Below are 13,716 nucleotides of genomic sequence, written 5' to 3'. Positions count from 1 at the left end.
AACAAGCTGATAGCTAGTGTCCAGTCTACTTACAAAGAATGTGTATTCTGCAGTTGGTACAACATCCAGACACACTGAGGCAATTTTATTAATTGCGTTGTTCAAATCATCTATATCTTTTGTTCTATCAGTCGCAGAGAAAGTACAAAAACAGAAACTTTCCTCTATGATTGTGATTTTATTTCCTCTCCCTACTTCTATTTATTTATTTATTTATTTGAGGAGTCTTGGTCTGTCGCCAAGCTGGAGTGCAGTGATATCATCTCAGCTCACTGCAACCTCCGACTCCCTGGTTCAAGTGATTCTTTTGCCTCAGCCTCCCAAGTAGCTGGGATTACAGACATGTGCCACCATGTCCAGCTAATTTTTGTATTTTTAGTAGAGATGGGGTTTCACCTGATCTCCTGACCTCGTGATTCGCCCACCTTGGCCTCCCAAAGTGCTGGTATTACAGGCGTGAGTCACCACGCCCAACCCTTACTTCTTTTTAAATCGACATTATAATAATTAAACTTATCTCTAGATGGTCTAGACACTCCATTGTAGAAAACAGAAATGTGAATATCCTCTTCTACACTAATTTAAAGTGGCAGCAATTTTTTCAGCTATTATCGAAAACAGCTTAATACCACCTATCCCAAAAAATAAAATCATTTTTATACACATCCTTCAAAGTTTAATTGGGTCATATCCAATAACTCCATACAGCAGACCAATTTACTTAATTACTAAGAGGTACATTGTGCAACTATTTCATACTGCCAGACATACGGAGAAAGTAGCAATAATCTACAATACATTCCACAGACAAATTACTGAGACATTTCTACAGTCCTAAACTTCCCAAACCAAAATTACTGTGGTTCTGTTCTCTGGCAAAGATGGCAAATATTCCACCCTTTGGTCCCCAGGGTGCTGTATCCTGCTGAGCTAAGATACCGCCTTAATATCACTCTAACACAATGCTCCAGACTGCAGTTGTTGGCACCGGCATGTGATCTAAAAGCCACCAACCACTCATCTTTGGATGCGTTCTTGCTCACGTGGTTAACAGGTGGGGAAAAGTCCTGCGTGCAAGCAGTCCTTCCAAGAATCTCAGAGCTCTGATATACAATCAGTCTTGATCGGTGCCCTGCAAGTTTTCAGGTCAGGGTGTCACCTTTGGTTTGAATCAGGAACCCCTGCCATACCATCCCAGGGCACCTTTTGCTTCTCTGTCAGCAGCAGTGCATTACAGTGATCTCTTTCTTCTGCTATGCAGTTACTAACAGCTCCTCGTGGCAGGAACCACTGATTCATTCAACAGCCACAGCACTTAGCAATACCTAGCACATAGACCCACACCTTCTACCTTTGTCTCCTATCTATCCTCTACACAGCAGACCTAGCAATCCTCTTACAATCTAACTCAAATATCATTTCCCTGTTCACAAGTTTGCAATGGCTCTTCATCTTACTCATAATAAAATCCAAAGTGCACCACAGTCTATAAGACCCTATACAATCTGTCCCTTTACTACCTCTGCATGATGCATCCCCCGCAACCCCCCTGCTACCACACAGGTACCTGAAGGGGGCACTTGCTGTTTCTCCCCAAATAAGGCTCATTCCCAAAATATGTGCCTGGCTGTTTCACTTCTTCACTTTTGTTTGCATCTCTGCTCCAATGTCATCTCAGATAGGCTTCCCTGACCACCCTATCAAAAACAGCAGTCTCTGATACTTTCTTTTTTTTTTTTTTTTTTTGAGACGGAGTTTCGCTCTTGTTACCCAGGCTGGAGTGCAATGGCGCAATCTTGGCTCACCGCAACCTCCGCCCCCTGGGTTCAGGCAATTCTCCTGCCTCAGCCTCCTGAGTAGCTGGGATTACAGGCACGCGCCACCGTGCCCAGCTAACTTTTTGTAATTTTTAGTAGAGACGGGGTTTCACCATGTTGACCAGGATGGTCTCGATCTGTTGACCTCGTGATCCACCCGCCTCGGCCTCCCTCTGATACTTTCTTTTCACTCGCTTTGCTTTCTTACTACACACGAACACACACACACACATACACACAAACACACATACACACACATGACTATATACTAAAGAAAGCAAAGCAAGTGAGGGAAGATATATATATATATATATATACACACACACACACACTTTAACATGCTGTTTATTAGCTTTCTTCCCTACTACAATGTTGAGTCTCATCAGAAAAGGGAGAAAATATGTTCTCCAAAACAAGGGTCAGGGATTTTTAGTGTAAAGGGCCAAATAGTAAATATGCTGTACTGTGTGAGTTAACCTCTGTTGCCACTACTTACCCCTTTCAGCTCTGCCTTGCAGCACTAAAGCAGCCCCAGACAAGAAATAAAAGAACAGACAAGTCTGTATTCCAAGACAACTTTCCTTACAAAATCAGGAAAAGAACCAAATATGGCCCATAAGCTATAGTTTACCATCCCCTGATCTAGAACAAGCCTGCCATGCAGGATATTGATTTTGAACTAACCAACCACCTTGGTCTCTAAAGCTACTTTTAATTGACAAAATACTGACACTCCAAGCACATCAGTAACAATAACTTCAAACTATCTTCTATATATCTTCCACCAAAAAATCCACCTGAGATCAATTATATTCCTATATGATTGTTTGAGGGATATGAAGTGTGCTTATTCTCACAACCAGAAAATATATAATAAACCATGTTAGTCTGACCCTCCAAATTTTGATTATTGTACTTTTACTTCATTTAAGGACATTATGATAAACAGCTCAACAAGAACCACTGTTCGATGTACCACATGAATGCCACCGAGCACATCACCTACTACACCTTTCAGTGTAACCAGTTCAAAGCCTCAAGTGTGAAATGGGGAACATATTAAGGAAAAGAAACTGTTATGTTCTTTACAGATGGCGAAAACAACAGCATAGAGCTGAGGATGATTTTCTTCACTGTGGCCACCAGGATGCTCACCCAAATTCCCAGACTGGGGCAGAAACTAGTTATGCCACCAATACCCTGTCAGCAGCAGTGCATTACAGTGATCTCTTTCTTCTGCTATGACCTCTCTTCTCCTGGGATGTATAGCTATGCTACGTGTCCAGCCTAAAGTAAGCTAAGAGAGGTCATGCCTGAGTACAGCTAGTAGGATGAGAAGCAATGTGTGCTGGTCCATAAAAACCTCCCACAGGACTGTCCTCATTTCCCACCCACTGTCTGAACTAAGCAGTTTCCCAGTTCCTATAGGAGGCTAAGTCACAAGGTGAAAAAAAGCTGACTACCTGAACAGCCATGTGGATGCCTAACCCATGACGACCCCAACATAAGCTTCCATGTGGGTAAGAAACAGATGCTTCTTATTCTTAGTCACTGAAATCTTGCAGTTATTAAAGCATGTCTAAAACACTGACTATGGAGACTAGAACCTTATTCAAAGTAGAGGTTTTGTTGTATTCGTTTCTAGTCCTTGTATACTCTTGATTTTCATTCTTTATATTTAGCTTTATTATTATAAGCTAAACCAGATCTTCATTTAATGACAGAGAGAAAAGTCTCCATTGCTCAAGTTTGATAAATCATCTCAAATAATAAAAACCTGAATAAAGTACATATTCCACTTAAACCAAATTATATTTGTAACTTTCATTTACACACCGTTTATCTAAATTATGCACGTGTCCAAAAAGAGAAAGAATGCTCAGTAAATATTAAAACGCAGGGCAATATTGTCTCAAATGAAAGCTGACAATCATCAGAAACCAAATAGCCTAAGAAATAAAACCACAAATTTCTAAACTCCTGTGTGGCAAGAAAAAGTAACCATAAATGTAGCTTAATGTAGCTTCTAAACTCTTCAGTGCCTAATCCCTACACAATTCTTTCAAAAGATGTTCTGAAGTTTTGTAGTTTTCATCTTTTTTTTTTTCATTTTGAGGGGTGGGAAGAAGTTTTCAATGAATACTATGTAACACAATGAACAAACAGCAGAGCAGTACAAAGATTTTAAACAGCTCGGGCATGAACTTCATTTCCATTGATAAACTTTGTAACCATTCTAAATTGTAATGCCAGCTTTTGAAAAGGAGTAACATTTTAACAATCTTCCTCCCTGGGATATCTCAAAGAACAATTCACATTCTCGGGGAAGACTTGGGAAACAATGTTGCTTACAGTATGTAATTAAAATCTGAAGACAGGTGTTTGGGGAATTAGGGAGTTTCTGTGTGTTTCTGGGTTTCTTATCAAAAGCTAGAATAATTAACTAAAAAATATATGACAAACACTATATAGAAAACCAAGAAAGGAGATATGTTTTAAATTCTACAGGGCTGGGTTGTTTTTTTTTTTTTTTAATGTGTTTTTACATTTATATTGAAAACAGACATGTGTTCTATACTGGAAAATTACAGTATTTCTGCCAAAATTAAGATCTTACTTTAGAAGAGATGTAAAGTCAGTCTCTTCCTTCTCATTGTAAACTGTGCAATAGCCACAACCTCTCTCAGAACAATATAAACATACTCATCCTCATAAGTTGCTCCCTCTCTCTTTACCATCTTTATGGTTAATGGCATCCGTCAACTTGGAATAGAGTTTCTTCCATGCACCACAGGAAGCAAGTGAAATCCATGAGCCCTTCCATAAACATTCTCTTTTTATTTTATTTTATTATTATTATTTTTTTTTTTTTTGAGAAAGTGTCTCCCTCTGTTGCCCAGGCTGGAGTGCAGTGGTGTGATCTCAGCTCACTGCAGCCTCTGCCTCCCAGATTCAAGCATGTTGGCCACCCACGTAGCAGGGATTACAGGTGCCCGCCACCATGCCCAGCTAATTTTTGTATTTTTAGTAGAGACAGAGTTTCACTATGTTGGCCAGGCTCGCCTTGAACTCCTGACCTCAACTGATCCACCCATCTGGGCCTCCAAAAGTACTGGGCATACCCTGCCCAGCCCATAAACATTAATTCTTAATTAACACTAAAGCCTACCACTCTGGGAGGCTGAGGTGGGAAGATCACTTGAGCCCAGAAGTCAGAGACTAGCCTGGATAATATAATGACACCTTATCTCCACAAAAAATATAAAAATTAGCTGAGTGTAGTGGCACAAGCCTGTAGCCCAAGCTACTTGGTGGGCTAAGGTAGGAGGATCGCTTGAGCCCAGGAGGTCAAGGCTGCAGTGAACTGAGATAGCACTCTAGGCATAGAGTGAGACCCTGTTTCAAACAAACATTAATTCTAACTTAAGATAGACTATGCCCCAGCAAAGAGTTGCAACGCCAATTCAGAGCTGAAACCTGCCTAGGTAATATCCTAACACAGGACTATGTAACAAAACAGGTAAAAAAAAAAAAAAAAAAAAAAAAACCTTGTCCTGTACATATTTTGAGAGGTAAGAAAATAAATGACGTTACTAGAGCAAAATGGCTCAGATCATACTGTGTAAATTACCCAGTAGTGATCATGTCCTGATTATATAATCTTTGAACCAAATAATATTTCACATAACATTTTCAGTCAATGTAAAAATATTTGTTGAGTATCTACTATGTTCAAAGAATGAACCACTTCATCCATTTAGCTGATGAAATATGGCCACACTGATTCCAGTTCAGTCAATCACACCCATACTTTGGTACTGCAATATAATTTCACTGCGCTTCTGGAGTGCACAAAATGGATAACAGCTCTCAATGAGAGGATGCTATGAGATGAACTAAAATGGAACTGCCGCAGCATGCTAATAAAATCTTCAGCATGCACTAGGGCAACTTTTAAAAATCCATTTCAATTTTCAACTGCTAGAAAACAGAAGTATTCCAAGATCAAAGATCACAAAGGCTGTGAGAGGACAGCCAGTGGGAGAAGGCACCAAGTGTTACCACAGTGAACTAAGTGCAAGACCCAAATGAAGGTCTCTGTACACAGACTACGACATTCAAGAGGTTATCTGACAAGCTGGAACACACATATTACACAAAAATTACATACAAGGCACCACCCTATGTGGTTCCTGCCAACAAGGAGTCTGTGAGCTAATTAGCAAGATAATCTATCCTATTTTACCTCTCTTGAATAGAAGCTTTCTGGGGGCAGCAGCTTGGTCATGTTAAACATTCTTATCACTGCTAACTAGAACAGTGCCTCAGACATACCTGGCATACAAACGTGTGGGCTGACTTGAGTATCTAAAGCAAAAACTAAAATAAAGAAAAAAAAATACTAAAAAGGTTCAAGAACATATAACACAACAGAAGATACCTTCAGATCGATTTCAAGATCACTGCTCCAAGGTCAGAAGGCACCCTAAGAAAAGGTCCCAGGGAAATTTCAGAAATTACAAAGTTGAGAAATCATCCCAGATGCTGAGCTCAGAGCCAATGCCTAGAAGCCCCAGAGGACCTAAAAGATGAAAAATACCCTAGAATGTCTCTGATGTTTAAAATGTCTTAAAATTCGAAAAAGAAAAAAAAAGGTCAACATAAGAAAAGAGCTAATCTCCCAGAGAAGAGGCACATATGCAGGCAAAGAGAAGAAACAGAAGCATCTTTGGATTCAAAGATTAAGGCTGAAATCTAAGTGCAGAAAAACTTTTTTTTTTTTTTTTTTTTTGAGATAGTCTGGCTCTGTCGTCCAGGCTGGAGTACAATGGCATGATCTCAGCTCACTGCAGCCTCCACCTCAAATGTGGTTCCTGCCAACAAGGAGTTTGTGAGCTAGTTGGAAAAATAATCTATCCGGTTTGACCTCACTTGAATATAAGCTTTCCGAGGGAGCAGCTTGGTCATGTTAAACATTCTTACCACTGCTAACTAGAACAATGCCTCAGACGTAGTTGGCATACAAACATGTTTTCAAGCAATTCTACTGACTCAGCCTGTCAAGTAGCTGGGATTACAGGTGTGTGCCACCACACCTGCCTAATTTTTGTATTTTTAATAGAGACGGGGTTTCACCATGTTGGGCAGGCTGGTCTCAAACTCCTGACCTCAGGTGGTCAGCCTGCCTCAGCCTCCCAAAGTGCTGGGATTACAGGTGTGAGCCACCATGCCAGGCCTAACTGGAAAAATTATTCCAATCTAAAAACATCTATGAAGTCCAGGGGATGCAACACCTTGGGAGGCCAAGGTAGGAGGGCTGCTTGAGCCCAGGAGTCGAGACCAGCTTGGGCAACATAGTGAAACACTGTCTCTATAAACAATAAAAATAAAAACATCTATGAAGACAAGCAGATAAGCTCTGACACAAAACAAGCAAAGCTGGCACTGAGGTAAGTAGCAGGAAAAGCACTGGCAGGAGACAGTATTCTGTCAGAATAGGACAGCAAAGGAGGACAGTCAGCCACAAAGACATTATGACTCGGAGACACATCAGTACCTAGGAAAAGACCAGGCTGAGAAGCAGCCACCCTGCAAAGGAGCAACCAGTCCTCAGAAAAGCATGTCTTGAAAAGGAAGACAAAAAGTATTAAGACGACAATTCAAGAAAAGAAAAAAGAAAGTCACTGCTAGTAAATGGTGGGGGAGGGTATAGGGGATGCGAGGGAATGAGTGGGAGAGGGGAGAGGACAGAGGAAACAAGAAGAGAAAAGAGAGGGGAAAGGAGCCTGCACCAGATGCCCCCCTCCATATAATGTCATTCTCTCCTCTTTATAATCAAGTTTGGGAAAGAACCAGCTTCCCTCTCTCAAAGCCCTTCACTCTGTAATCCACAACAATGAAGCTCCAGAGACTCCTCACCAAGTTCATTCATCCTGTCCTCAGGCTAACTCCAATGGAAACTCTGAAACCAACCTTTCTCTCAGTTCTTTACTAGCATTTAAACACGCTCAAATCCCTCTATTTAAAAAACAAAAACCAAGTTCCCCCTTTACCTGCCCTCCCTATAACCACCCCTAACTACCAGCATCAAACTTCTTGAGCACTGCTGTCTACACATGCTGGGCTCCACTTCCTCACTCTCACTAACTATTAAATCCTGATACAAACTGGCCTCCCCCTCCCATCCCTGTCATGTCACTGTTGCCTCTGCTGTGCCCTGTACTACTAACAGCTCCCAGCAGCTGAGCACGCTCTACCTGCTGAGATTTCCTCGGACGCCATAATGCCCATCCTTCTCAGTCCCAGTGTGGGAGCCTATTATCTGCTTCTTTTTCAAACACAAGAGTGCCTCAGATCTCACTCCACACCACTGCTTTTCTTACTCTATACACACTCCTCAAATAACCTCATCTACTCCAACAGCTTCCATTAACAAATACTGCACAGGCAAAGGCAGGAGTTTCAAAACTTTCTCTGTTCATCACACCCTTAAAGTCTCAGGCCAAAAGGTATGCTTATTGAATAAAGAAAATGTTAACAATGTGGGTATTTATGTCCAAACAACTTGGTACCAACTTGAAAAAAAATACACTTTGAGAGAAAATGGTATTTTTATTTAATTCTTAAATAACCACATTTATTGATGCAGTATGTGTGCACCTGTTGAGCACTGCTTCTCTCAAACCTTGGGGTCAGACTGGACATGGCCTCCCTCATTTCCTTTTCCACGCTGATTTTTACGTGATACAGCAACTACCAAAAATCCCTCTTTACAAACATGAGGTCATCGAATGGAATGGAGTGCAATCTAGTCTAGAAACTTTTAACTACCTTGAGCTAGTGGATTCCACAGACTTGGACAGATGGAACTATGACTGTTTTCCTCAACAATGTGAAACATCCCCCAGTCTCCCAGTTTGCTGTGGCACCTTAGCTGAAAGTCTGGGAAACTCTCAAACTGTTTGGGACAGTTTGGGACAGCCAGTAACTCTCAGATGCGTCTCTCCAATCCAGACAACTCCTGATGTCTGGATCCCTAGTGTAGCCAAGTGAACACGATGTCCCCTCGGCACCTGAAACGTAACCCAGTCAAGTGTGACCCATCATCTTTCCTTCAAAATGGATGCTGCTGTCACCATCTATGGACAGTGCCATCACCCAACCACTCAGCCAGAGCTGGCACTGTCCTGAACTCCTCCCTGCCCCAACTCCCCTGCCATACATACACACACATGGGCAATGATCAAATCCCAGCAATTCTACCTCCTCAAATTTCCCTCCTTCCAGCCTTCCCTCTTCTGACCCATTCTCCAAAGGGCAAATTTGACCATGTCCCTCTTTTGCTCACAATTCTTCAACCATTTCCTATTGCCCACAGAAGAGTCCAAACCTCACACAACAGGAATCACAAGACCCCACATGGCACAGCCCCTCATTACTTCTCCTCCCTCACTTGCCACTTCCCTGCTCTTGCCTGCAACCACCCCACTGGACTTAACTCCTGGTGTTTGTGGTTGCTCCAGTACATCACCTCCTGACCATCTTTGTACACTCTCTCCTCAACCTGGAATTTGGTCAATTCCTCCTAATGGTACTTCCTCTGGGAGGCTTTCCTGTCTCTCTGAATGTCCCTAAGTTTGGGTTTACGGTCCTCTTCTGAGCTCTTGTTGCCGGCCCCTTTCAGAACTCATATCATACATTGTAACCAACGGTTAAAACTCTTTGATACTGAACTGCACAGCAAGCTCACTGGGGGCTGACAGAGGTATCTGTCCTGTTTATCTCTGTATCCCTGGCATATATTAAAACTCTGAAGTGTAATGAATGAATAAAGCAAGTGAATGAATGGATTCGGTCATGCACGAGTCTCCCGCATCCATCACTGATTACTGACTCTATCACGGTACTTATCACACTTCACTGTAATTGCTTGTCCTGGTAGACTATGAACATTTTGAAAGTGCCTGTCTCTTATTTTTGCAACTAGTGATTAAAATAGTGCCTGGCACTTAGTAGGCATTAAATAAATGTTTTTTTTTTTAATATAGAAGGTTGTACATTTAATCTACAGTGTTAAATGGGGAAAAAATCCAGAGGGATATACCCTATATTATGGTTACCTCTGAAGAAAGAAATAGGACAACAATAAGAAGGGAAAAAGAAAACTGAGGCGGTTTAACCTCTATAAATCTCTGTTGATATTGTTTATTTTATAATGTACATAATTTATGTATTACTGCCATAAAATATTTCTGTATTCCCATAAAGTCAAGCCACAGGTAAAGGTCCAGTCCTGAAGAAGAATGTGTGGGGATGTCAGAAGTATTTGGTTACACATGTTCAAGAGCAAAGTCAAAAAAAAAAAAGCCTGACTTGAAAGAAACTGAGCCCTTAAAAAATCGGACTGAGAAGTTGAGAGATTCAAGGTTTACAGCAATGGAGAGCCACCCCCAAGTGAAAAACATGATCTGTGAGTACTCATCAAAGAAAGTCCTAGGTACTCCAAGGACGACCACTAGTACTAGCCCATGAGTAAGGACAATTCATTTAATACTTATAATGCAACTGTTTTAATCAAAACATCCCAATAACCAACCAAAAGCTTACTGACCACATACAGGTTTCTACAGGAACTGTAATGGGTGACTACAAAGACACACTGACAAGAGACAGGAGGCTACAATGTCGGCAAGACCACTTAGCAAAGTGTGTTCCACCTTTATTTTCAGAATTGTTGAAGACAGTGAAGCACATCACTGACTATTAGGTTGTACATTTTAAAGCAAACAGTTTTTTTTTTTTTTTAATGCTGTTAAGCAACTTCAGGTCAGCAACTGGAAATGCTAGAACAATTTCTATGTGTAGATAGTTCTAGAATTAGCACAGATTGGAAGGTAAATATACATAGCCGACCAAACGTTCCAATGTTTAAACATGTGAAAAGACACAGCATTTGTGAATATCAACTAAGAAAATCTTTCAAAATGAAGAAAAATGAGTACTACACTGAAGTCATTAGAACCCTAGGAGAAGGGAGCTGGAGGGGACACAATGAGAATGCCTTTGGGAAAGGTCAAGCCCAGCTTTCTTCTGTTTAACCTCTCAAGCAGATAAAAGAACTAGTTTAAAGAACCCTGGCCTTGTTTAACTGCTAGAAAAGGAGAGTTGGGTAAAACGCATATAAAAAGAAGCAATAGAATTTGCCCTAGAGGCAATAGAAAGATTAGTCAATTACAACACTTTGAACTTAGTTTTGATAGAGTCGAATTTTGAGTTTTAGACAAACCTAGTTTTTCAGATGTAAATATTTCAAATAGTTATCCTCTCTCCCTTATAAAATGTAGATTTTGAATCTTGTTAAAATATGCTCTGTTATGCATTTGATTTGAAAAGCTGCAAAAAGTGGTCTCTTTAATTTTCAGCTTTTGAAAACTCAAAGACTGTTGTTGGAAGTAAACTGCCAATTTAAAAATTAACCTTAAAATGAGAAAGAATTCCTGTGATGCTCCCATTTATCCCTAACCCCATCACATAGTTTCTAATTAATTAAGAACTCTCCTCTCGACCAGGAAACTCTCCGTTGCAGAGGGGCCAGATCAAGAAGCAACCGCTATTGCCCGTCAGCATCACAAACCAAGAAGAAGATTCTGCCCTCACTAAAGCCCCGGAGCGGAGGCGAGGCGGCCCCCACCCGGCGCGCGGGTAAAGTCTCCCGGGGATGATCCCCCCGGGGCAACGCGGCTCCGGGCGTGCGGTCCCCTGCACTCGCGGGCCGCCCCACCTCCTCCCCTGCACTCTGTGAGTCCAGCCTGGCCTCTGAGGCCAGGAGCCACGCGGCCCCGCAGCCTCCGGGGAGAGAGCGCCCGCAACCGCCGCGCACGCGGGCACCGAGAGGGCGCAGGCCAGGGCGGGGAGGGCCGGACCCTGGGGGCGGGGGCGAGTGGAGCTGGACCAGACCCGGAGAAGGCGCGCAGACACTGAAGGGATCCGAAGGTACCGGACGCCGGGATGCCCAGGGCGTCGTGCATGGGGCGAGAGCGAAGGCCCGGGCGCCACTTGCGGCGGGTAGGGCGGGTGGCTGCCCCGCGTCCAGAGAGCGCGCACCAGACGTCTAGGGGCCGAAGGCGCGGGAGAGAAGGGCCGCCTGGCCGCGCCGTGACGGCGATAAGCCCCTGCGGGCGCGGGAGCCGGCCGGGAGGATGCGGCTGGGCTGCGGGGACAGGCGCGGGGCGGCGCCAAAGCGCGCAGTGGGCCCCGCCGCCCGACCCGAGCGCGCGGCGATGCAGCAACTTCAGTTGGCCCTGGGGCCGCCCCTCCCCCGGCAGCCGCCCGGCCGGCAGCCGAGAGGGCCAGAGCAGCCTAGGGGGGAGAGCAGGGCCGGCCGCAGCCCTCACTCACCGCTCCGCGGTCCGGCCGCCAGCGCCGGGGCTCTGCTCCAAGCTCCATGGTCCCGCCGCGCCGCGGCCGCCCGGCGCACCCGCCTCGCACCACACCGCACGCAGCGGCGCGACGGACGCCGCCTCCGGCCCGGCCACGGCCGCGGCCACGCCCCCTCCCGGCGGGGAGGGGGCCGGCCGGAGCAGGAGGGGGGCTCAGTGCCGGCTCCACCAACCAGAGTCCACTCACTGGGACGCTTCATCAGGATTGGCGAGCGTCTAGCCCAATAGGGAGCTGGCGAGCGCGCGAGCGTCGGTGTGGAGGGGCGGGGGATTGCGGAGGAGGTGGCTCTCACCCTTCGTCCTCCGCCCCCCGCTCCGGATGAGGCTTTGGCAGAGTGCTTTCCAGCGAGGAGAGGTGGGGATACTTCGGGCCAAGGGACCCTTGTGTCACCTCTGGTTGCTAGGTGCCCATTACAGTACCTTTGAGTTTGCGTGTATATCCTAATCCTCCCTGGGTGTTGAGGGCTCCTGCACAGAGGTCCTCTACCTGTAAGGTGTCAGACGTCCTGCAGGGCTGACGCTTCAGGCAACCCTGGGAGGACTGTAGCTCCATCATGGGTTGGTTAAGATCGTTAGCGTTCTGCCTTTAAAATCTTCCCGTCTGCTTCTACACAGAATATTCTGTTTTTATCACCCTATCTCCAATCTCTCTCTACCCCAGCTGTAAGGAAATCCACAATGCTTATTAAAAATAAGATATCCCTGAAACTGCCAACATAAGCCCTGCCTCAGTGGAACATAGCCACGTGCGACCAGATGACTGAGGGATAAACAAACTTAAGAAAAAGAAAAGAGGAGGAAAGAAAAGGAAGAGAAGAAAAGATAGAAAAGCCAAGTATGTTCTAGGTAACAAAGGAAAGGGGTTTAAAAATATAGAATAAAAATGTTATCTTTATTTTAATTTGCGTGTCTTTATTCTTTTTATTTACCAATAGGATCACTAAATTGAAAACCTTTTAGGAAAAAAAATTTTTTTTTTAGGAAAAAATTTTAAATTCCAATGAAGACTTCAAGAAACACTAATTTAATTTGATTTGCTCTTGTCTTTACAGATGTGTAATAACGATCAACATCTGTTCTAGCTAGTGACAAAGTTGGACAAATGAATAGCACTTGATAATTTCACCAAAGTTTGCAACCCCAGAAATGCAGCAGAGAAATCATGCACCCCTCTTCCTAAAATGTCTAATCTATTATCCTGCATTACTTCCAAAGGAGGGATTTTAAAAGCTCTTCTTAAAGATGACGTATATTCAGTTTCCATAATGTGCCATCATTAAAAAAAATGCTGGTAAATAACAAGGTAAACAGGATTTTGGTGAATAATCACAGTGACCCAGTATTTTAAATATTGATACTGGAGTGATAAATTTCTGCTGAACTGAAAGCTAAATTGGCATTCAAATTAAAATGACTTTCCTTCATTTCATCTTCACTTACCCAGGGGAATAGCTTCCATA

The 13,716-nt window shown here is 43.6% G+C and overlaps 1 protein-coding gene across 9 annotated transcripts in view; it reads right to left on the bottom strand.

Annotated features, from left to right (window-relative positions):
- WASF3 (WASP family member 3) overlaps nt 1–12,364 on the bottom strand; it is a 120,018-nt gene extending 107,654 nt beyond the window's left edge. For 7 of the 9 annotated variants that reach the window (XM_035302400.3, XM_035302402.3, XM_078375213.1 and 4 more), the window contains exon 1: nt 12,216–12,364. The gene's annotated coding sequence lies outside the window, so the exon portion shown is untranslated. Of the gene's footprint in view, nt 1–11,774; nt 12,081–12,215 lie in introns of those variants that run through there. The other 2 variants (XM_078375210.1, XM_078375212.1) reach the window with 1 other exon arrangement.
- Between the last annotated feature and the right edge of the window lie 1,352 nt (nt 12,365–13,716).

The sequence above is a fragment of the Callithrix jacchus genome, chromosome 5, assembly GCF_049354715.1.
Source record: "Callithrix jacchus isolate 240 chromosome 5, calJac240_pri, whole genome shotgun sequence".
Lineage (NCBI taxonomy): Eukaryota > Metazoa > Chordata > Mammalia > Primates > Cebidae > Callithrix > Callithrix jacchus.
This window is presented reverse-complemented; position numbering and strand designations above follow the sequence as displayed.